The 22,508-nt window shown below is 41.7% G+C and overlaps 1 long non-coding RNA gene across 1 annotated transcript in view; it reads right to left on the bottom strand.

The window, feature by feature from the left end:
• Positions 1-4,851: 4,851 nt before the first annotated feature.
• LOC107108637 overlaps positions 4,852-22,508 on the bottom strand; it is a 48,478-nt gene continuing 30,821 nt past the window's right edge. Inside the window, exons 2-3 of the long non-coding RNA XR_001482447.1 lie at positions 18,137-18,176; positions 4,852-4,921 (exon numbers count right to left, since the gene is read on the bottom strand). This is a non-coding gene — a long non-coding RNA (uncharacterized LOC107108637). The remainder of the gene's footprint in view (positions 4,922-18,136; positions 18,177-22,508) is intronic.

Consider the following 22,508-nt stretch of genomic DNA (forward strand, 5'->3'; position numbering starts at 1 on the left):
AATAAAGAATGAAACAGAGCAAATCAAAAAACAAATTTCAAAAAATAAGCTGGAAATAACAAATATTAAAACAACCACAAATAAACTAAAAGAAAATGTCCAAGACATAAATCAAGAATTACAAGAGCTAAAAGTAAAAAGTGATAAAATGGAGGAAACACTAATCAATTTTGAAATGGATAAAGCTGACTTAATAATAAGCTGCCAAAATATAACTGAAGAAATCAATAAAAATTTACAGGAAGACTTAGCCCATGACATAGTGGACCAACTAAAAGTAGGAGCGAACGAGGACTTGTTAGCAGAAATAGATACTGTATATAGGAGAAACTCGGCATATGCAAAAAGAAATGAGACACCAAGAGGGGTGCACATAAAATGTTATAAAAAAGAAACTAGAGATAAAATCTTAAAAGCTTCTAATGAAAACAAAATGGTGATAAAAGAAACAAAGATTAGATTTCTAAAGGAGGTGCCATGGAGAGTTCACAAGAAAAGGTGGAATTATAATAACTTGACTAATCTTCTGAGAGAAAATGATATATCATGCAGATTGTTAATACCAGAAGGGTTATTGTTTAACCATAACGGCAGAAGACAAATAATAGACTCTGTCTTTAAAGTGGAAAACTTCCTGGAGAGATATGGAGAGGACTTGGGTTGGCAACAAGAAGAAGAGAAAGAAGGAGAAAAAGGAGAAGAGGAGACAGATACAGAAGACAATAGTCTCATGCTTGAAAAACAGAAATCCAAAAAACCCAAGTATAAAAAAGGAAAGGGACCCAAAAAAATAATTCCATCACAAATAGTCACCAGATTCCAACAAGGGAGTAAAAACACATATAACACTAATACAAATGATGGCATCTAAACAATTTAAAATCCTATCAATTAATGTTAATGGACTGAATAGTCCTCAAAAAAGAAGATGAATCTTCCACCAAATAGCAAAATACCATATAGACATAACATGCCTTCAAGAAACCCATATTTAAAAAAATGATACAAAACATCTGATTAACAAAAAAAAAATAGGAGAACACTTTATAGCAGCAGATGATAAAAAGAAAAGAGGGGTAGTAATCTACATAAATAACTTTTTGAATCCGGAATTATTTTATAGATCAGATGATGGAAAAATAGTGGCTGTTACAATAATGAGAGATGGGAAAGAAATGGTAATTATTAACATATATGCTCCCAATCAAAACCAAGAAAAATTCTTTATAGTATTACATAATATATTGGCTAGGAAGACCGTTGAAGATATATGCATATTAGGTGACTATAATACAGTTTTTGACCCGAAAGTTGACATTATACTCAAGACTTTAAAAGGATTGTGGCAAACTTTTTCAAACATTTATACCAACACAAGACCCAGGAGGAGAGACAACAAATAGAAAAGTTTCTATCACAAAACAATTATAAGAAATTTAATGAAACACAAAAGAAATTCTTAAATGAAACAATATTACCCTGTGACATGACAGAGGCAATTAAGAAACAGAAAAAGAAAAAATCTCCAGGTCTGGATGGTTTACCAGTAGAAATCTATCAAGAATTTGAGGAACAGATATTTTTGCCATTTAAAGAGTTATTACAAAACATAACTAAAATAGGAAAGATCCCGGAGTCATGGAACAAAGCCCTCATCACGTTAATACATAACCAAGAACAGATGAAAAAGAGATTAAGAATTATCGACCCATTTCATTGTTGAATGCAGATTATAAAATATTTGTGAACATACTACCATCAAGACTAAAAAAAAGTATTATCCCAGAACATTCATCAAGACCAAGCTGGCTTCCTTCTGAAAAGACAGATTAAAAAATAACATAAGAACCATCATTAATGTTTTAGAATGAAATGCACTCAGAGAAGCAATTGGCTTTAGTTTTCTTGGATGGAGAAAAGGCATTTGACAATGCCTCTTGGGAATTTATGATACAAAAATTGTAAGTATGGGATTGTGGACCATGTTTTCTTTTGATTGCAGCAATATATAAGAAACAATACACAAAAGTTATGATTAATGGGGACATGACAGAAAATATAGAAATACAGAAGGGAACAAGACAAGGATGCCCCTTATCCCCGCTATTATTTATTTTTACGTTAGAATCGTTAAACGACCTGGTAAGAGTTAATGAACAAATAAGAGGATTGAAAGTAAAAGGGGAGGAATTTTAGCTTCAAGCATTCGTCGACGATCTTGTGTTTATATTAGAAGACCCTTTATTATCTATTACACCTTTATTGGATACAATTCAAAAATATGGGGAAGTAGCGGGACTTAAAATAAACCTTAAAAAAACAAAAATACTAACTAAAAATTGTACTCAAGAAGTAAAAGGTGAGATTTATAATACATTTTTTCCCTAGTTTCTGCTATTCTTTAAGTGGAGATACCAGGGATGGAACCTGGAACTAATAGAAACAGCGCATTAATGGAAAATAATTATAAAAAACTATTAGAAGAAATGTTAAAAGATCAACTGAAATGGAAAAATATCCAGCTCTCGTTATTGGGCAGAATAGCCACTATAAAAATGAACGTACTCCCTCGATTTCTATTTTTAGCTCAAACTATACCAATTTTGAAGAAAAAACAGCTTTTTGAGGAACTTGATAGATTCATTAGGCAATTTATTTGGCATCCCAAAAAAGCACAATTAAATGGAAATATTTACAGGATAAAAAAGAAAGAGGTGAATTTGGGCTACCTAATTGTGATTTTTATTATCAAGCAGCCGCTGCAGTTTGGATTAAAAGTTGGTTAATGCTAGAAGATAGAAGAACTTTACATTTGGAAGGCCACGATCTTAAAATGGGTTGGCATGCTTATGTTTGGTATAACAAAGATAAAATACACTCGAACTTCCATCAACACACATTAAGAAGTACTTTGTTAAAATGTTGGCTAAACCTAAAAGAAAAATATTATATGAAAACCCCTAGATGGGTATCCCCTCTAGAAGCATTTATTAAACCCACCTTGTTGACGGAAAACAAGAAGGAACCATATGAGAAGTTATTAGACAAAAATAACAAACTAAAAAGTTTTGAATCATTACAATCACTAATCATAAACCTGACATGGTGGGAAAATACACAATTGAAATATATATATATAATAAACAAAACTTTAGGTTTGTACACAGCAAATAATGAATTAGACAAGATTTGGCTTTCATCCAACAATAAGATGATTCAAAAGATATATAAATTTTTGTTGGAAAACTATACGCAGGACGATGTTGTCAAACTTTCTATGACAACAGGGATGCAAGATATAGGGTATAGTTTAGATTTCGATGATTGGGCCAAAATATGGAAAACTACGAGGTTTCTTAGATCAACATCATTTAAAGAAAATGTATACAAAATGTTTCATAGGTGGTACTGGTCACCAGATAGAATTGCTTAATGCACAGTCACGATGTCTAAAAACTGTTGGAAATGTAAGACTAACATTGGAACCTTTTTTCATATGTGGTGGAAATGTGGTAAAATGCAAAACATTTGGAGATCTATTGAAAAGATAATATTAGAAATATCGAATGTTAACCTTAACATTACCAGAAATATATCTATTAAATATAATTCCAGATTGTTATGAGCCAGAAGATAGATACTTGTTAACATATATTTTAACTTCCTCAAGAATACTGATAGCCCGTTATTGGAAAACGGACAGACTACCCTCTAGACAGGAAATAGTTTGGAAATTGCTGGATACCGCAGAAATGGACAAATTAACTGTGTTAATTCATGGAAAAGATGAAACTTTCCAAAAGAGATGGTTAAGAGTATACAAATGGTGGGGAAATAACCTTAAGTAAAAGACTCCGAATATATAAACCAATTTGTATGTATTTGGCTGTATAATATAACTCTATAAATAAAATATTTTTTAAAAAGAGAATGCAGACTGAACTCGAAGCCTCAAAAGTAGGCCTGGATACTCACATCCACAGCACTACAACAGCAGCAGAAGTTATGAGGAAGGACTCACAGTTGGGCTGGGCAAAATTAAATATTACACTTTCACCAACATGCTCCAAGCCAATCTCATCAGCCAACAGTAGCCTATAAACCTTAATACACACAGTACTCAGAAGAATATTACAAGAGCATTCTCACACTAGATATTCAAATTAAACAGTGGCACCTTAAACTCCTGTTTAATTTTGCTAAAACAGATTAACCACCAACCAAATGTCTCAGCAATGACAGGATCCTACTTCAGCCATAAATGTCTCCCCAAACTCATCTCGGACACATTAAAGGAGTAAAGAGGATAATATCCTGTTGTAATGATTCTAGGCTCCAGTGCACAGCATGACCACACTCTGGTACAAGAACCTTAAGGCCAGATCATAAACATACAACCTCCTTCAGAAGAAGTGTGCATGCAAACAAATGCTTATACCCAGAATAAAACTTTGTTGGTCTTAAATGTGCCACTGGACTCAAACTTTGTTCTTTAACCGATTTCCAAATCAGTGTTCGCAGGACTATAGTCTAGATTTGGTTCCTAAAAGTGTAGCCACTTAAAAGTACAGCCACAGACCTTGCTTCCAAATAAATGTGTTAAGGACTGAGGTGCCAGTCCCTAGCCTCTGCTATTTAACACACACCAACAACAGGCTAAAGAGTTAAATCCCATGTTTTTTTAGGGTAACCCTCCCCCATCACTCAGACATCCAGAGTTTAATCACCAAATGTACAACATGCAAAGTGTGTGCTGTCAAGCTGACTCAAAGCAACCTCACAAAGTCCCACCTCATGGCGCTTTCAAGACAAGAGATGAGTCAAGGTGCCATTGCCTTCCTTTGTATAGCAGCCTCAGTCTTCCTTGGTAGCCTCCCATGCACATACCCATATTGTGCCTGTTTTTCTTCTGAGGTCATTTCTGAATGGGGAAATGTGGAGAAGGAAAAATTAAACATCCCCTTTATGTGCATCATGGCCCCTACATATATTGAGACCTATCGTAATTACTTTTTAGAGCCAAAACACACGATGAGACTCTCAGTCATGGAACTCCAGTGTCACATACTGTTTGACCCTTACAATGAAGACTCATGTAGAGTTGACCTTTAAAATGGTGTACCTGTAAAGAGAATACTCCTAAATAGGAAAATGTAAGAGCAACAGCTCTGCTCACATAGTAGTCCTCATGTACTCACAGATGAATGGGACTACATATTTGTAAACAACTTCTTCTACTGTTGCCATACTTTTGGGAAATCGGCAAGGGACGCCCAACACAAGCACAGTCCATTAATTAAGCTTGAAACTGGTTGACCAGGATTCTTGTCTTATCTGTGCTAAAGACTCACTGTATAGACTTGGGAAGCCACTATCAACTACTTAATATGTGAAGGGGTTTTTTTGTGTGATAATAATTCCACACTGGAAAAAGCAAGTACAAGACATGTCCTGTGTCCCATGTGAAAAGTTTTGCTGCAAGTTAATGCAACTAGTATATTAACTTCCTAACATACATAGCTGTTGTAACTAGCAATCTCTTCTTGCATGATGGTGTACACAGTTTTTCTTAGATGGAAATTACTCCCATGTAAGTAAAATGCCTCAAGTGAACAGGTCGTCTCAACCTCAGCGTCCCAGTAATGGGAAATGTTCTGCAGCAGAAAAGTAAATCAGCAGTCCCATATCTATGTAGCAGCCTAACACAAGTGCAAGAATTCAAATTCTTTCAACCCAATCATAAAATGTCTGAGTCTCAGAAGGCTTCGGTCACACACTGTAGCTTGTAGTTTTCAACCATATTCCTGGCTTTCAGGACAGAAAGATGAACAGCTGCATGATGCATTCATAAGCAGGGACAGAGACTCATTTACATGGTTGGGGGCAGGGTGGTAGGGTGAAAATCAGCTCTCTGTTCATTAAAGCTATGAGCTATCAAGTACCCTTTTGGGCATTCGCATTACCAACGACAAGGCTGCTGGCCTTTTAAATCAAAATATGAATTCTGCCCCAGGTAGTATTGTTTGAATAAACCGAATGACAAATGGCAGAAACATTTGTTTCTACAGAGAACTAGACAGTTACTTATTTCCTGCTACTCATATTCAACTTTTCAAAAATACCACCACCCAACCCTATCTTCTAAGCTAGGGGCATATTTTTCTCAAGTGATTCATCTTGCTTATCTTCTAAACAAATGATTCATATTTCACTTACTACACTAGCTTCTCGTTTGCCTCTTTTTATGCCACATCCTAAAGCTTATTTACTCTTTCCTAGCCTATATCTATATATGTTAAGCCTGAACACACCAATCTAATTTGATTTGTTAATGATTTAATCAAAAGCCATGAATAGGCATGCATTCCATTGGATTAAAATGAGAGAAATTCATAACACAGCAGAGACTCTGGGGTGGATATACAGGTACATGTACATCGCACTGGAGCTCTTCATTGCTGTCCTTTTATTAAAAGCAGATATCCAGCACTCCAAGATGACTCCAGCTGTGTTGGCTTAAATCTATGCAATGTAAATTAAGACAATTTATATCAGTGAACCACAGAAGTCTGATTTAAATCAATCTTCCCATTTTGAAATTCATGGGTTTTCTGCATGAAGTCTGCATCTTCTCTGGTATTTCAAAACTAAACGTATCAGTTAGCAACTGTATAAACTGAGCTGTATCTGTCCTACCAAGGAGAATAATCCAAACCTCTAGTTATGCAGCTGAAAGGCACTATGGAATTATATATCTCCTTAGAGACTAGTTGTGTGTGGGTGAGAGTGTGAAATCAATTAATGAATTTGCCTGAAGAGATCACTTTAAAACAAAGGCCACAATTTAGTGCCATATTGCGTATGCAAGACAGTGATACAAGTCTCCAAAATTTTCCATAAGTAATGGCTGTAATCACCAGCAACATAAAGAAAATGTGTATGGTGTTTGGCTGAATACAGTACATGTCCTATTGTATTACATTTGCAATGCATGATCATAGAAGACAGATATTTTTACACTGAAAAGAAGTTTTTAATTCAGATGTGCAGAACTTAACATCTTTGTATTAAATTCAGATTCCAAATTAAACCAAAATATTTTTAAAAGCAATGCCTGAATATCTGAGTCTTTTTAAAAAAAACACCTGCATTAATAATTGAAAGGAATGATTAGAGTGTTGGACCAGGATCTGGGAGACCCTGGTTTGAATCTCCACTCTGCCATGAAAGCCTGCTTGGTGATCTCAGGCCAGTCACAAACTCTCAGTCTCAACTACCTCACAGGATTGTTGTGTGGACAAAAAGGAGACTGATGTAAACAGAAGAATGATGTAAGCCACTTCGGGACCCCACTGGGTGGAGAGAACCAGGGAGGACTGTGAGGCACTCTAGACATATCTGTAGGGGCTGGCCGAGTAGGCGTCAACATGGCAAATGAGGTTTAACGTGGGCAAGTGCCAAGTAGTGCACATTGGAGCCAAAAATCTTAACTATAACTATATATTGATGGGGTCCGAACTGGTGGTAAGTGACCACGAGAGAGATCTTGGGCGGCAATCACACACACTAAATAATCCACTTTTACTCCACTTTCATTTCACTTTCAAATTGGATTTTGCCAGTTCACACAGTAAAATCGTGTTGGAAAGTGGATTGAAAGTGGATTATTTAGTGTGTCATGGTAGAAGTCATGGTAGATAACTCACTGAAGATGTCGACTCAGTGTGTGACTACAATAAAAATGACAAATGCTATCCTGAGGATTATTAGGAAGGGAATCCAAAACAAATCAGCCAGTATCATAATGCCTCTGTATAAATCAATGGTACGGCCTCATTTGGAATACTGTGAACAGTTCTGATCGCCATATCTCAAAAAAGATGCCTGAGCATTGGAAACAGTGTGGAAAAGGGCATCTAAAATGATTAAGGTGACGGAACACCTTCCCTATGAAGAAAGGTTTAAAAGGTTGGGGCTCTTCAGCTTGGAGAAACAATTATTGAGAGGTGACAGGATAGAGGTTTACAAAATTATGCATGGAATAGAGCAAGTAAAAAAAGAAGTACTTTTCTCTCTTTCTCAAGATACAAGAACTGGTGGCCATCCAATGAAATTAATGAGCAGTAGGCTTAGAATAGATAAAAGGAAGTACTTCTTCACACAAAGAGTAATTAACACGTGGAATTCACTGCAGCTACAAGCACAGACAGCTTCAAGAGGAGATTGGATAAATATATGGATCAGAGGTCCATCAGTAGCTATTAGCCACAATATATAGATGGAAAACTATGTTTGGGGCAGTAATGCTGTGTATTCTTGGTGCTTGGGGAGGCCACAGTGGGAGGGCTTCTGGAGTTCTGGCCCCACTGATGGACCTCTTGATGGCACCTGGTATTTCTGGCCACTGTGTGACACAGAGGGTGCGTTCAGATGGGGCGTTTCAGCCGGCATAAACTGTACCGGTTGGAACCGGTGCAGTTTATGCTGGCTGAAACGCGATCACACTCACCTCCTGTCTGCAGATCCCATCGCTGTATGCCCGTCCACACACAGTGGGCATCGGCGTTTTGGGGTTTTTTTTTAAACTCAGTTTGAGCATGCGCATAGGCAGCCATCCACAGAATGGCGATCTTCACGCATGCGCAAAAAACCCTATCTTACATTTAAACTTTAAAGGTAAGGACTTACCTTTAAAGTTTAAAGAGCAAAGTAGCCTCCCTGAGGTCCCGGAGGCCTCCGAAACGCTAAACTAAGGCCCTTTTCTTTTCTTTTTTAAACAAACGCCAGGGCGAAGCTTCGCCCAAGCGCATATCGCCGACCTTTAAAAAAAAATGGCCGGCGAAAATCGGAAGCCTCAGGCTTCCGAACAGAAGTGGCTCTGCAACGGTGGAGAGCGATCAGACGGGGGGGTTCTGCACTAGCTGTAGCTTCCGAATCCATGACAAAGGCAGCCCCATGTAGAGAGTGTTACAGTAGTCTAGTCTCGAGGTGACCATCGCATGGATCACTGTAGCCAAGTCAGGACAGTTGAGGAAGGGAACCAGCTGCCTAATCAACCTAAGATGATAAAAGGCCGACTTAAAGGTAGAATATAAAGAAAATAGTAATACTTTAATAATCAGATCTTAGTATGGCTTAGGCTACTAACACTGCCTAGCTCTCACCATGGGAGTTTGTAGCTTATGCCTTTTTCAGATTGGGGTCACTCAGAAAGTAAAAAGTGGCTGAAACAACAAGAAGCCAGGAGGTGAATAAGCAGTGCCTTTTCTTCTGCTTCCTTCCCAGGAAGAAATTACAGTTCCACCAAACTCTCAGAACACATTTTGCTATACAGCACTGTACATCTGAGAAGAGGTACTACAGGGCTTTGGAAAGAAAGCATTTTAAGAGCTCTTGATTATTAATTCTCCTTCACCACTTTCTCATACTTTAACGGAACCAAAGAATAGCTGACACATACTCCTTTGGTGCTGGCAAAAAACATTCTCAACATTTTCCTCCATGCCAGGGAAAGGTTAACTTGCTGAAATTCTACCTGATATACAATTGTTCCCCTGTTAAGGGTAGGAAATTCTACCAAGTGCTGCACTTAATAAATTAAGGTGTTAAATATCAATTCTCAACCAAATACAAAGCTATAGTCCAAAAGCAAATTAGCTCTTTCTACTTACAAAACTTTAATTTTCCTATCCCTGGTTAGGTTGATATACTTTCCCAGAGACAACAAGATTATAAAGAAACTTGTATGATATTTTCTAAGCTATAATCTTTAGAATTCCCCTGCAGGGGGGAAAAAAAGCTACAGTACAGCTATATTTGTACTGTTACAATCACAGGCCAAGCCCTGCTTAAGGGATATGTTTCAACAGCACACACACAAGCCAAGGTGTACTAAAATTATCACATTTAAAAATAGACAGACATATCCTGCTTACTCAAGTATGTATTTGCAATACAGTTTGAGCTACTACATAAACTTGTAGCAACACCTTCCACAGACCTACATGACTGAAGGTCAATAATGACTCATGGGCAATTTTCCTTGAATAAGATAGAGAGAGATCAATCATCATGTGTGAGCCGAAGGCAAGTCATACATCTACCAAGGACCAATATGTATGTTACTAGGAGCAACATGAAAGCTGCTGCAAAATGGCTGCTCCCACATTTTCTCAGTAAGGTTTGAAGAAAGCTGAAATCTTGGGGGGCGGGGGGTGGAATACATGGTTACTTACCATGGCAACGTTTCCCCACCTCTTCAAAAAGACAGGTTGCTTACCTGTAACTGGTGATCTTCGAGTGGTCATCTGTGCATTCACACCCTTGGGAATATACTGCGCCTGCGCTGACCTTCTCGGTACCGGTAGCTAGCAAAAGGGATTTTCGCGCCTCTCCCAGGTCACGCGCCGGCTCCACTGCGCATGACCAAGGAGGGGCACGCAGATCCCGCCAGTTCCTTCTGACCGCCGCCCAACAGCCTTCAAAGAAACAAGATGAAGGGCCGAGAGCAGAGGGGAAGGAGTGCGGGTGGTGTGAATGCACAGATGACCACTCGAAGATCACCAGTTACAGGTAAGCAACCTGTCTATCTTCTTCGTGGTCTCTGTGCATCACACCCTTGGGAGAATAGCAAGCAATAACTCTTACCTGGAGGAGGGGCCGAGGCCCTACATCTGCGCCGTCTGCAATATAGACCGACCCAACGCCACACGACGAGAAGACCGGACATCAAGGGCATAATGCTTCACGAAGGTGAGCGGAGTAGCCCAAGTCGCAGCGTTGCAGATGTCCTCCAACGGCATACCTCGCAGGAAAGCTGTGGAAGTTGCTACCGCCCTCGTAGAATGGGCGCGAAGCTGACCTGGAAGAGGTTTCTTAGCCAAAGCGTAGCATAGCTTGATCACCTCCACAATCCATCTCGACAGCCTCTGGGAAGAGATCTTCTTCCCTTGGGAGGGCATACTGTGAGCAACAAACAAAGCTGGAGACTGGCGAAAAGACTTAGTCCTGCCCAAATAGAACAACAACGCTCTCTTAACATCCAGAGAATGCAATTTCCGTTCCTCTTCATTAGCAGGAGACGGGAAAAACGATGGCAGAACTACATCTGAACGATAGACGACTGGTTGATGGTGGCAGATTCAAGAGAATGTCTCCTTCAGCACATCACCATCACATTGTCGGTCCTATCCTCCCTTGGAATTCTGGTGAATTTACAGAAATCCATGCTGCAACCTGCAACTCGCGTGCAGTTCATAGGAGCTGTCATAGACTCCCTAGCCACTCGGGCGTACCTTCCTCGCCAACGGGCAGATACCATTCGTCTGGAAATTCAACGTTTGTTCCAGTCCAACGTGACATCAGCGGTCCACATTCAGCGGATCTTGGGTCTCATGGCAGCCACCACTTCCGTGATCGAATATGCACGCCTTCGCATGCGCCCGTTGCAGCTGTGGTTTCTAAAGAAATTTCGCCCTTCCATCCATCCTCCGAGCCTTCAACTGGTAGTGCCTCCGCAGGTCCTCGTCTCCCTGCAGTGGTGGCTCGTGGACACCAATCTGTTGGCGGGTGCACCGTTCCAACCGATCGTTCCCGTAATGTCCATCACCACAGATGCCTCCCTGTGGGGTTGGGGTGCTCATACAGACGACACTTGTGTGGGTGCTCCATGGCAACCCCTTTGGAAGAGTCATCATATCAACTATCTGGAACTGCTGGCCGTAAAATTTGCCCTCAGATCCTTACTCAGACAGGTTGTAGGAAAAGCTGTGTTGATTTTTACGGACAACACAACTGCGATGGCTTATATCAATCGCCAGGGCGGGACCGTGTCCAGGTCCCTTTGCAGGCTAGCTATGGACATATGGGAAGAGTGCCTTCATTGGAACATCACTCTCCAAGCTGCCCATCTGCCAGGAACTTTGAACCAACAAGCGGATTTCCTGAGCAGAGGGGGAGCATCGGACCACGAATGGGAGTTGAACTCAAAGTATCTCCTTCCTCTTTTTCAACATCTGGGACATCCCCACATCGATGTTTTTGCAACTCGATTGAACAAGAAGTGTCCCAGGTTTTGCTCCAGAGCGGGGTTGGACCCTCTGTCAATGGGGGACGGTCTGTTGATGTCGTGGGCTCACGACTTTCTATACCTATTTCCTCCGATTCCGCTGCTCCACAGGGTGCTTGTGAAAATACAACAGGACAAGCCCCATTGTCTCCTGGTAGCCCCCTGGTGGCCTCGGCAGGTGTGGTTTCCGACACTGCTGCGGTTAGCCAAGGGATCCTTCGTACACTTCCCGCAGGAGTTGGATCTCCTCCAAGCTCAGGAAGGCCAGGTCCTTCACTACGATCCTCTGAGTCTCAAGTTGACTCTATGGGAAATACGCTTTCAGTGATGGATGACCGTATCAATGAGGTCCTGTTGAATTGTCGTAAACTGTCTACTAGGACGTCTTACGCAAAGAAGTGGGATTTATTCCTACAGTACTTGAGTTCTTCCAATTTACCTCCTCCGCCAGTGGATTTGAGGTCTATTTTTGCGTTTATTTTGTCCAGAATGGACTTGGGACTCAGTTTTTCTTCAGTTAAGGTGTATTTAGCTGCGGTGTCAGCTTTTCATCCATCTATTGATGGGTTTTCAGTTTTCTCGCATCCTCAGACGAAACAGTTTTGTAAAGGTCTTATTCGCCTGTACCCTCCCCGTCGTTCTCCGACTCCGGCCTGGGATTTGGCTTTAGTTTTGCGGTTTTTGATGGGAAAACCCTTCGAACCACTGGCCACTTGCTCTCTAAAGTTGTTATCGCTCAAGACTGCGTTTCTGGTGGCCATTACTTCTGCTCGTCGAGTCAGTGAGTTGTCTGCTTTAAGGTGTGATCCACCATACTTGATTTTTTCCCCTCATGGGGTGTCGTTGTCTTTGGACATCTCCTTCTTACCGAAAGTCGTTTCGGAGTTTCATCTACGTTCAGATATAGTTTTGCCGTCATTTTTCCCGTCTCCTGCCAATGAAGAGGAACGGAAATTGCACTCTCTGGATGTTAAGAGGGCGTTGCTGTTCTATTTGGGCAGGACCAAGTCTTTTCGTCAGTCTCCTGCCTTGTTTGTTGCTCACAGTATGCCCTCCCTGGGGAAGAAGATCTCTTCCCAGACGCTGTCCAGGTGGATTGTGGAAGTAATCAAGCTATGTTACGCTTTGGCTAAGAGACCTCTTCCAGGTCAACTTCGCGCCCACTCTACAAGGGCGGTGGCGGCTTCCACAGCTTTCCTGAGAGGGATGCCATTGGAGGACATCTGCAACGCTGCGACTTGGGCTACTCCGCTCACCTTCGTGAAGCATTATGCCCTTGATGTCCGGTCTACTCGTCGTGTGGCGTTGGGTCGGTCTATTTTGCAGACGGCGCAGGTGTAGGGCCTCGGCCCCTCCTCCAGGTAAGAGTTATTGCTTGCTATTCTCCCAAGGGTGTGATGCACAGAGACCACGAAGAAGATAGACAGGTTGCTTACCTGTAACTGGTGATCTTCGAGTGGTCATCTGTGCATTCACACCACCCGCCCTCCTTCCCCTCTGCTCTCGGCCCTTCATCTTGTTTCTTTGTCCTACCAGCGCGGCGGTCAGAAAAGAACTGGCGGGATCTGCGTGCCCCTCCTTGGTCATGCGCAGTGGAGCCGGCGCGTGACCTGGGAGAGGCGCGAAAATCCCTTTTGCTAGCTACCGGTACCGAGAAGGTCAGCGCAGGCGCAGTATATTCCCAAGGGTGTGATGCACAGAGACCACGAAGAAGATTTGCAAGTAATAACATTGTCAGTCCTACTCACAAGAAGTGGTATGAATACCCTCTTACTGCTAATGGCAATGTACATCCCCCATAGTCAGTCCCAATTTGAATAACCTTTCATTAGAACATATACACCTTAATGGTTCCTACATATTAGACTCTTGATTTTCAGTGTGGGCCCTAAAAGTTGCTATGAGAGTTATAAGCAAAAACCAGGAGAAAAAGATAAACAAACAAGGTGGGGGGGACTGCATAAAGATAAACATCAAAATACTGATTACATTTGTTCCTAGGATTCTGCTTTCTAAGACTTGGACTAGAACAATCTTGTGTACCAGACTACTAGAACATTTGAAATGGAAGCCTGGAAGCTTTCTGAAAACCTAGCACAGGACTGGAATCCAGAAGGACTAACATGTGCTTCTATAAATTATTTTTCCAGTCTTCTCTATAGCATTTGTGAAGGAATGCATTTTTGGGTGGAGGTCTGAACTGAGTAAAACCTTCACCAGGAGGATTTTTTTTAATTTATTTTTTTTTAGTTTTAATTTTTCTCTCTGGGCAGAGAACTGGCAGGAGTGGGGAAGACAGTTCAACTGTTTTCCAGCCTCAAGCCTCAGCCACCCTTTTTACAAATGCAAATAGGTCTAACAAGACAATGGGATGGTCAAGCTCCTGCTCCCACCACCACCACCCACCACCAAGCAGGGTACAGAGATTTGAAGGTATTAAGTACCAGAAGGACTTCAGGAAGAAACTTCTGAAGACTTCAGGAAAAGCTTCTTTGACTCAGCCTGACCTGGTCAGTGGGTGGGGAAAAGAGAGATAATAAAAGTTCTGTTAGCAAGGAGGAAGGTTCCTTTGGTGCTGATTCCATGAAAGCAGACAGAACTCTTAACTGAGGTCTGGAGGAGGCAGCCATTGCCATGTACTGGCCTGCACACCTGAAGGAGGCTTGAAGATAGTGGCACTTCTGTAAACATCTGTAACTTTCTAAGATAAGGAGAGTGCCTTATATTTAACAACTGCTAGGGAATGTATGGGGCTGTGGTGGCTTAGAGGTTAAGATGCTGAGCTGCAGACCGGAAGGTCTGTAGTTCGGCAGATCGAGACCCTAGTGCTGCATGATGAAGTGAGCCCCAGCTCCTGCCAACCCTAGCAGTTCGAAAGCAAGAAATTGAAAGTAGATAAATAGGTACCGCTTTGGCAGGAAGGTAACAGCTTTCCATGCACCTCAGCGTTTAGTCATGCCAGCCACATGACCACGGAGAAGTCTTAGGACAGCACTGGCTCTTCAGCTTGGAAATCGGGATGAGCACCGCCCCCTAGAGTCGGATTTGACTAGCTTTCGAGTAAGGGAAACCTTTACCTTTTTTAGGGCATGTATAGAGGGAGTGCCAGAGGAATTGCACTTACCCTTTTCTTTTGAACCCCTCGCTCAATTTGGTGCTGTGCTAAAAGTATGCTTAGGAACACTTTCTTTTTAGTAAATGCTTTATATCTTTTGATCCTGGTAGTGGTTCTCTGTGCCACACAGACCTCCGCTGTCTTGGACACACTATTTTAAAAGGAGCACCAGGGGGAATGGGGAGGCTGTCAGTTGGCAAGTGGCCACTCCCCTAGTGGTGCTCAAGGTAGCAAGCTGTCCCTGCAGTAACCAGACTCTGGGTAGCTCAAAACATGGAAGGGAAGCTTGGAGTCCTGACCTCCCAGTGTGCAATTCCTACAAAGGTAAGGTGGTGGAGGTGGTTGAGCAGAGAGAGAAAAGCCCCTCCAGGTGTTGGGAAAACCCAGGAGGGCAGGGCAAAACAGGGCATGCAGATCAGAGCAGGACTGTTGCACCACATTTAAGAAAAATTAAACACTCAACCTATTCTCCATGTGTTTAGAATCACCATCTGATTAATTTTTAGGCAGCCACCATAGATGACAGCACATAAAGGCTAGGGAGCCCCTGAATTTCATTCTCCTCCATCCTCTAGCCACTCTTCGTGTCTCCATTAGGCAACTCACTTAACACATGAAACAAGAACATGTAAAGAACTCTGTTACATCAGACCAGTGGTCCATCTGTTCCAGCATCCTATGTCATACAGTGGCCAATAGGGTTGCCGGGTACCCTCGTCAGTCCGGCAGGGGGATTTGGGTGTGTTCCAGGGGCGGATGGGGACGCACATATTTCACCCTATATGGTTTGCCCAACTATCAGAGCATCCCGGACGTGAAATCCCCGATGCGATAATGTCACTTCTGGGTGATATCATCCCGTCGGGGACATCGCACAGTGACATCCCTGTTTAGGGGCAGGGTTTCCCCCCCTGGCCAACTGGTCCATGGCAGGGAGAAGCTCCTGAAACCAGGGGATCCCCCACCTGGACCTGGGAGCTGGCAAGTCTAGTGGTCAACCAGTTACCCTTGAGGTTCAACAACAGAGCATACAGACCAATGCCTTCCCTTGATATTGCTTCCTAATGTTGGTATTCAGACACTAGTACCATGGCTAATACTGTCCATCCTGAATCTATTGACTGTCAGTTTCAATGGCTTCCCCCTCCCCGCCGAGGGATAAAGTTGTCTGTACCCAGTCTTTCTACCTCATGCATAATTCTATAAACCGCTATCATGTCCCCCCTTAGCTTTTGTCTAAACTAAGAAGTCCCAAACTCCCCTATGAGGAAAGGTACTCCAGCCCCTTAATTGTATTGGCTACTCTCTTCTAAACTTTTTTTTTAACCTCTGCAATATCTTTTTTGAGATACAAAGATTGGAACAGAGTACAGTACTCCAAATATTATGGACATTACAAATACAAGAACATTATAACATTGGTCATGTTCTTTTCAGTTCTTCCTAATACCCTGTGTGGAGTTTGCATTTTTCACTGCTGCTGTAACTTAGTTGAGATTTACATTGAGCTACCTACTATGACCCCAATCCATCTCAGTCTCAGCCATTTCAGACCCCATCAGCATATACTTAAAACCGAGACTGAACTTTGCCACAGTTACCCACTAGGGTTGCCAGGTATCCCCCAGCCACTGACGGGATGCCCAGGGTAGGGCTGCCAGATCCAGGTTGGGAAACTCCTGGAGATTTGGGGGTGGAGCCTAGGGAGGACAGGGACCTCAAGTGGGGTGAAATGCTATAAAGTCCAACCACCAAAGCATCCATTTTCTCAAGGGGAACTGGTATCGGCAGTTTGGCGATGAGCTGTAATTCCGAGGGATCCCCAGGTCCTACCTGGAGGCTGGCATCCCTATTACCCACTCATCCAATTTATAGAGATTATCTCAGAGCTCTTCACAGTCGACCTTGGTTTTCAGCATCCTGAATAATTTTGTATCATCCACAAACTTGGTTACCTCAGTGTTCTCCCCCAATTTCAGACCATTTATGAGCACATTAAATAGCACCAGTCCCAATACCAACCCTTGTGAGACCTAATGGTCACTTGCTTCCATTTATTCCTACTCTCAGTTTCCAGTCACTTTTAGATGCTTGGATATATTGGGGGGGGGGGGGGGAGTAAAAATCATTGCGTGCAGGAGAATGAATAAAACATCTTATTCTGGGTTCGGGAAAAACCAATCATTTCTAGTCTGTACTGAACTTTTTGAAAAGGCAATTTATTTTTATGTAGAGTCTCATGTTTAGGCTTAGCTTGCTAAAGTAGCCTAATGCACTCAAATGTACAGGAGTGAGAATCAAAAATTTTACAAGAAGTCACACTGAGATTTTTGTGTATTTTTGCATCCTTTAATTGGAAACAGCTGCCTACTTCCCAGGCCTGCACTGATTTCTCTGAAAAGAAAAATAACTTCTTGCCATCTTCTTGCTCAAGCAACATTATACAAACAAAAGTGCTTTCAGTTTCTTTTTTTCCAGCAGGAATCTGTAGATTGTCCACAGACTCCGGCGAAGGTCTTCCTTCCATCCAGGCAAAAGCAGCATTTGCTGCCAAGTGGAAAGTCCACTGAGAGAAGAATGACAGCATGAGTATTCTAAAGCCTGCTGCATTTTAAATCCCATGCAGCCAAACAGGATTTAGAATCAATACTACTTTCTTCAAAGCAAAATAAATCCAATACTGTGGAGAAAGGGCAAATGCACAATGTGGCTTGAAGGACACTTGTAGTATGCATTAGCTGTTCGTCTTTTTACACGAGATCTCATGAAGCGCAACCATTTTGTATTTAAACTGACAGTTCAAAGTTAATATTACAATTCATGTGTGCTCACTAAAGCTTAATGTTCCCAAATACATTTACTTGGAAGCAAGCCTCCAGCATTTCTTCCAGTTGAGTGTCGCTAGAATCACAGTGTTAAGTCTGACACAGGGAAATAACCATTAAGCAACTCACCATGTACATCAGAAGACGCATAATGGAATCCACCATATTCCTACAGGAAAGGAAGGCAAAGAAAAGTTTAATTGGTCTTCTGTGAATTCTTTCCTTCCAGGCTTTATATCACAATAACCATCTTTCTGGATGAAAATGATTCCTTGGGATTCCCTCTGGAAGTTGTCAATGTCAGTCCTTAATCACTTGCAGGAAAGGTGAGTGATGGGAAGCACTTTCACCTTTTCCCTTGAGTAAGAACACTGGCTTCATGGCATCAAACTACGTGCCTAGAATTTAAATGAATGTTTAATATTGTATGCATCTCTATGAAAGACAACAAGACAATGAGCAAAAAGCGAAAAGGTTACAATGAATTTAAAAGGCAGCTCAATATTTTAACCTACATAGTAGATTACCCAAATCAATGCTAATGTACATAAATACATGCACAAATGCAGAGTGAAAAGGAGGTTGTAACACAGCAAGTGCCAGCTAAATTCTTCATCAGGCCAGGATATGAATTTGTATAAGACACTGTACAATAAGGACTATGGAAACAAAGGTAATGTACACATATTTAATGTGCATTGCACACTCAATGTAATAAATCTACAATTATCTTACTGCTAGGTAAAGGTAAAGGTTTACCCTACTCGAAAGATAGTCGAATCTGATATTAGGGGGCAGTGCTCATATCTGTTTCCAAGCCAAAGAGCCAGTGCTGTCTGAAGATGTTTCTGTGGTCATGTGGCCGGGCATGATTAAACGCCGAGGCACAGGGAAAACTGTTACCTTCCTGCCGAAGCGGTACCTACTTATCTACTTGCAATTTCTTGCTTTCAAATTGCTAGGTTGGCAGGAGCTGGGGCCAGAAGCAGAAGCTCACTCCATCATGCGGCACTAGGGTCTTGAACTGCCGAACTACAGACCTTCCAGTCTGCAGCTCAGCATCTTAACCTCTGAGCCATCATGGCCTAAAAATCTATAAATACTTGTATTCAACTGAATATGTTCCTACATTCTATCATCAGTTCTTAGATATGACCTGTAAGCATCAGCATCAGATTTTTGGGCAGCAGATTTTTGGCTTTTGAACAAGTTACAGACTGAGGAATTCCCTTGAATTCATGGTTGAGAAATGTGTCAAACATTTAAAGTGCATAAAAGTCGGGGGGGGGGCTGCTTCTCAGTTTTTGCCCTGCCAAATCTGATTCTCAGTTTTCATCCTGCCAGAGAATGAGGTCCCTTCCATTGACCTGCCAGACCCAACTGTCAACTGGCCATTTGTTTTGTGTATTTGCATAAGCCACTTGGAAGCAAATCACTAAAAGGAAGGGGATATATAAAGATCTCTGTTAAACATAATTAATTGAATCATTTTGTTCTGATATCTTAACCATGATAGGGGGCAGGCCACACACCTGAATCACTTCTTTCCTGCCTCCCCTCCTCCTCTCTCCAATACCATTCCCATCTTTTCTTCTTTCCAGAATTAACATGATGTCTGGATCCTGGGGCACACCCTATCTACAAACTTGTTCTTTCTTTGAATGTGGCCCCGTTTAGGATTAGAATTACCATTGTTCCTGGGACAGTTCATTATGAGCAATTCCATATTTGTACAGATTAAGTTTCAACTCAGTCACCGTTACCCAAGCAATTACTGATCTCAGACTGTCATCCCAGGACAAAATTGCCACATCTAGCTCAAAGGCAATGGAGAAACGGAGTTGGATATCCCCAGCATATGAATGAAAATCCTCTAGATAGTTTCTAGAGAGTATCCATGTTAGTTTGCAGTAGAACAGAGAGATGAGTTCCAGTAGCACCTTAGAGACCAACAAGATTTTTGGGGTATAAGGTTTCTGACAAAGGGAGCTGAGAGTCTCGAAAGCTCATATGCCCCAAATCTTGTTGGTCTCAATGGTGCCACTGGACCCAAATCCAACTGTCCATGACACCAGACAATCTTCCCCTGTGGTCTCTTACACATTAATACAGGGGACAATAAGGACCACTGCAGAATCCAATAAGAGAGATCGCCTTTAGATGAACAACACAACAGCATCATCTAGGAATCTCCCAGCAAGAAAACCCCAACTCAGCCAATCAATCCAGAAGGATATTAAGGCTGATGGTGTCTAACGTGGCTACATGAGAATCAGGAATATAGTAAACATAAACAACCAAGGCCAAGAAAAACCATCTCAGTACTGAATCTCAAGCTAAAGTTAGATTGAATTGGTTCTTAAAATGTACCATGAGTACGGTTAAATGAGGATTCTTAAAACTGTTCTACGAAATACCTTATCTAAGCCTTTTGTCCTGCAATATCCTGTTAACTAATAATTACATCAGGTTTTAATGAAAATGTTAATTCATTAACAAATACTAATAGTAAAGTGTGAAGGATAAGACTTTCACAAAATACCTTTAATCACATTAGATGAGTAACTGAAAGATACAACTGTCACTCAAAAATGTGAAGAAAAATGTTCTTCTAATACTATCTATATTACTTAAGAGACCAGGTAATTTCTGGCAATGAGCTAACTTTCAGATGTCTAGCATACAAATGCGTCTGAGGAATCTTGTAGAAAACAATGAACTAGTGAAGTCTCAACAATGAGCCTGTTTACAGTTATCCTGGGGTAATGACACCAGAATACTCTGTCCTTTGAATCATTCACACACACCCCAGTCCTACACAGTCCATGTGTATAGCAACTGCACGTGACACTGAAAGTCAGCAGGTTAAACTTTTTCCATCATCTCCATGCCAAGAAGGCTACTATGGTCAGCTTTCTGCCTGTCCTCTCCTTTTGAAACAGCCTTGCAAAAAACTATAATAAACTTGACAGGCAACAGAAAAAATAAGAATGCAAGAAGAGCTCTGTTGGATCAGACTGAAAGGTCTATACAGGCCTCGGCCACACGGGCAGGAAAATGTGGGTGTGGCTGTGGCTGTTTGCCCCGGAGCAAACTAATGCGCCTGTGCAATCAGGCTTTGGGTTGAGGTCCCGTCGAGCTCCTGTGGTTAGGGGGGAGGTGCCGATCACACACGCGGCAAACGGGGTTGTGTTTTGTTTTTAAAACTGAAATATGTGCATGCTCCGTTGGGTGCTTGTGTGCATCCATGGAGACTTGGGGGGGGAAAAACCTTTTTGCGAGGGGACATGGGCGGGTGCCAGAACTACCACCGGAAACGCGATCAGACGCCCGCCCTTGCCCCGCGGTTTCCAGAAACTAGTACCCCCGAGGTACTAGTTTTTTACCCCGCATCTTCGGTGGGAAGCCTCGGGTGCGCCACGGGAGCTCTATGCTTCCCAGATGTGGCGGTGAGATCGCGCCCGGAAAATTCGCCTATCTTCCATCTCTCTAGCGTGCCTAATGCTCCGTGTGACTGGGGCCACAGTATTGTATCCTCTTTCTCACAGTAGCCAACCAAGCATCAAGACTTAGCATGAGCAGATAGCAGAGTACTCCAAAAGACTTTCAAGAGCATATTTTGCTAAGTATATTCTATTTTAAAGAGATCAACATTTTGCAGAAAATGGAAAATTGTCATCAAAATACAGCAAGGGAACTCTACAGTTAGCTGAAACAGAAGATCTAGATGTTAAGTAGCTTATTGTCCCCACTTCCACTGCTGTTTTTCATACCCTTCTTTCATTTAGCTCTCTGGAACTACACCCATGACTGACATAGGATTTCAAGTGCTTGAATTTCAGGCTTTTAGTACAGTTGTTTTGTCTGCCTGCCAGAGAGCTAAGCCGAGCATTAAGGTCAAAGTCCACATGCTCTGTAACACAAAGCTTTAAGTAGAACTAATGATATTTGATGTGTACACATACCGTGAGTATAGTCCTGACACAGAAAAATAATTAATTTAATTCTAATGAAGGCTTTTGTTAGTTACATTATAAAAGCAAATAAAATGCTCCCTTCTTCTCTGCCACCTCCCCCCCAACAAATCTACCTATACATACACATACTTATATATATATACACTGAAATTTCTGATCCAATGAAAAGCTGCAGTAACAAGGGACCAAAGAATCTTTAAAACGCTAGAGAAACAAACCTGGACAGTTTTACATAAGATGCCTTTTAATCATTACAGCAGATGTTTCTATTTACTTTTTTTTAATGCAAGTTCAGCTTACTCTTTATCAAAGTGAATATTTTAATTTTGCATTTCAGTACTTATGTGGCCACATGATCTTGAAGCAAACTAATCACATTTGTACAATGCATACATAAATACAAATCAGAACCAAGTCAGAACAAGTAAGAATTCATGGTGGGTGGTTAGAGAGAGGGACCCACAGTGAGGACAGCAAAAGAACCCGTGGAACAGACAGTTGCTCTATACTCCCTTATTGCACCC

The sequence above is a fragment of the Gekko japonicus genome, unplaced genomic scaffold, assembly GCF_001447785.1.
Source record: "Gekko japonicus isolate JY-2015 unplaced genomic scaffold, Gekko_japonicus_V1.1 scaffold71, whole genome shotgun sequence".
NCBI lineage: Eukaryota > Metazoa > Chordata > Lepidosauria > Squamata > Gekkonidae > Gekko > Gekko japonicus.